Genomic DNA, 3703 nt, shown 5'->3' on the forward strand with positions numbered 1-3703 from the left:
GTGGAGGAGGGTTGTTTATTTCTTTAATAGCCTGGTGCAGTTCCTGCGTTGAAGTCGTTAGACTGAATATTTAACAATGGGAATATAAAACAAATGGGCAGGTAAATGTGACCACTTACCCAGCTTGGGGGATTGTACATAGAAAGTCCACCCTTTGGGTCGACGTGGAGAAAATCCTCCTCTTCTCCCTTGTACAATGCGGACAAGGTCTTTGTTAGAGCCGCAGCCGAATCCGGCCCCTTACGGCCGTAGCGGGTGGCGTCGTCCTCCCCATTGAAGTCCCACATGGGGTGGCCTCTATACTGTAGCGGCTGCACCCCTCGCATGATGCATGCGGTCATGACCCCGATCATGGTCAGTCCGGAATGAGCTAACAATCTTATCCGGCCCATCAGGTAACGGACGTCCTTGTCACTTTCCCTCTGAGGGCTCCGTGGACGCCAACTTAGGCGCTTCTTTAGTGGAGCACTGTCGAAGTCAGGGAGGCCGGTCCGGACAGGATCCGGCAGCGGGACGTCCTCTATATAAAACCATTTCGAAGGCCAGTCCTCGGACGCCTTCTTCGGGGTTCCGGATAGATATCCGGTCCCGGCGATGCGCCACACTTTGGCTCCGCCCACTTGATATATTGACCCCTTCTGAGAATGGGGCACAAGGCAGAATAGCTCTTTCCACAGCCCAAAATGAGCCTCAACACCCAAGAACAGCTCACAGAGGGCTACGAAGCCCGCGATATGCAATACAGAGGCAGGCGTAAGATTGTGTAGCTGGAGGCCATAGAACTCCAGGAGCCCCCGGAGAAACGGGTGGATTGGAAATCCGAGCCCCCTTATTAAATAAGGGACGAGGCATACCCGCTCTCCTTTGGAGGGACTAGGGGCACTCTCCGCTTGCTCTCCGCCATTATAGATGGCAAGACCGGCTCGAACCGGGACCATATAGGCCGGGGGGAGAAATCCCTTGGTCAGGAGCGTCACTAGCTCGCTATGCGGGATGGAGCATCTCTCCCAATATCCAGGCTGAGGGCTGAAAGGGCGAAAGGAGGAGTTGCGACGGCTGGCCATGGTGGTATGGACCTTTGTCGGATGCGCTCTAATGAACACCCGCGAGGGGGAGAAGGTGTGGTTTGGATCTAAATCCTCGTCCCCTTAAATGGGCGGCTCATTTACGCGGCTAGGGGTGTGGATGTAAAAACACTCAGACTTTTCATATTCGTTTGACACGTGGGAGACGGCCATTATTGGGCATAGAAGCCAAGGAGCGCAACCTTTACAAGAAGCCGGACTTTATTCAACAGGTACACGGAATTTGGAGGAGAACCCGCCTTGCAATGCCGAAGACAATCTGCGCGCCGGACTCATCGTCATTGAAGCCTGGTTCGGGGGCTACTGAGGGAGTCCTGGATTAGGGGGTGTCCGGATGGCCGGACTATACCTTCGGCCGGACTCCTGGACTATGAAGATACAAGATTGCAGACTTCGTGCCGTGTCCGGAAGGGACTTTCCTTGACGTGGAAGGCAAGCTTGGCGATACGGATATGGAGATCTCCTACCATCGTAACCGACTTTGTGTAACTCTAACCCTCTCCAGTGTCTATATAAACCGGAGGGTTTTAGTCTGTAGGACAACATACAGAACAACAATCATACCATAGGCTAGCTTGTAGGGTTTAGCCTCTCCGATCTCGTGGTAGATCTACTCTTGTACTACCCGTATCATCAATATTAATCAAGCAGGATGTAGGGTTTTACCTCCATCAAGAGGGCCCGAACCTGGGTAAAACTTCATGTCCCTTGCCTTCTGTTACCATCCGGCCTAGACGCACAGTTCGGGACCCCCTACCCGAGATCCGCCGGTTTTGACACCGACAGTCTCTCTCAAGCAACCCTGCAACCAAATAACAAAGAGTCTCTTGTGTCCCCAACACACCCAATACAATGGTAAATTATATAGGTGCACTAGTTCGGCGAAGAGATGGTGATACAAGTGGTATATGAATGGTAGATAAAGGTTTTTGTAATCTGAAAATATAAAAACAGCAAGGTAACTAATGATAAAAGTGAGCACAAACGGTTTTGCAATGCGTTGAAACAAGGCCTAGGGTTCATACTTTCACTAGTTCAAGTCCTCTCAACAATAATAACATAATTGGATCATATAACTATCCCTCAACATGCAATAAAGAGTCACTCCCAAGTCACTAATAGCGGAGAACAAACGAAGAGATTATTGTAGGGTACGAAACCACCTCAAAGTTATCCTTGCTGATCAATCTATTCAAGAGTCCGTAGTAAAATAACACGAAGCTATTCTTTCCGTTCAATCTATCATAGAGTTCGTACTAGAAAAACACCTTAATACACAAATCAACCAAAACCCTAATGTCACCTAGATACTCCAATGTCACCTCAAGTATCCGTGGGTATGATTATACGATATGCATCACACAATCTCAGATTCATCTATTCAACCTACACAAAGAACTTCAAAGAGTGCCCCAAAGATTCTATGGAGAGTCAAGATGGAAACGTGTGCCAACCCCTATGCATAGGTGCATGGGCGGAACCCGCAAGTTGATCACCAAAACATACATCAAGTGGATCACATGATATCCCATTGTCACCACAGATAAGCACGGCAAGACATACATCAAGTGTTCTCAAATCCTTAAAGACTCAATCCGATAAGATAACTTCAAAGGGAAAACTCAATCCATTACAAGACAGTACAGGGGGAGAAACATCATAAGATCCAACTATAATAGCAAAGCTCACGATACATCAAGATCATACCACCTCAAGAACACGAGAGAGAGAGAGACATCAAACACATAGCGACTGGTACATACCCTCAGCCCCGAGGGAGAACTACTCCCTCCTCGTCATGGAGAGCACCGGGATGATGAAGATGGCCACCGAAGAGGGATTCCCCCTCCGGCAGGGTGCCGGAACAGATCTAGATTGGTTTTCGGTGGCTACAGAGGCTTCTGGCGGCGGAACTACCGATCTATTCTGCTCCTCGAAGTTTTTAGGGTATATGGATATATATATATAGGAGGAAGAAGTACGTCGGTGGATCTCCAGGCTGTCCACAAGGTAGGGGGCATGCCCAGGGGGTGGGCGCGCCCCCCACCCTCGTAGGTAGCCCAGGACTCTTGTGCTCCATCTCCGATACTCCATGGGCTTCTTCTGGTCCAAAAATAAGTTCCGTGAAGTTTCAAGTCAATTGGACTCCGTTTGATTTTCCTTTTCTGCGATACTCTAAAACAAGGAAAAACAGAAACTGGCACTGGGCTCTAGGTTAATAGGTTAGTCCCAAAAATCATATAAAATAGCATATAAATGCATATAAAACATCCAGGGTTGATAATATAATAGCATGGAACAATCAAAAATTATAGATACGTTGGAGACGTATTAGTGCTCGTGAGGGTCTACATCCTTCCCATGTTTCTAGAAAAACAATTAGATGTTTTTGCAAAAAAGTTTTTCCATTCACTAGATTACTAGAGACTACGGCAAATCCAAACAACAGATTGTATATATTTAACTTAATAGAGAAACTAATGAATTCTAGTTTTCCTACAAATCCTTTTAAAAACTTGTTAGCCAAAAGGGTGCTGCTCAACACTGGTCGGCTACCCAGGGCTTCGGCCGGTCACCCCAGAGCCACTAGATTTGAACGTGCATAGCCGTCAAATATG

The sequence above is a fragment of the Triticum urartu genome, chromosome 6A (assembly GCF_056163025.1).
Source record: "Triticum urartu cultivar PI428250 chromosome 6A, HENAU_Tu73, whole genome shotgun sequence".
In the NCBI taxonomy this organism is placed as follows: domain Eukaryota; kingdom Viridiplantae; phylum Streptophyta; class Magnoliopsida; order Poales; family Poaceae; genus Triticum; species Triticum urartu.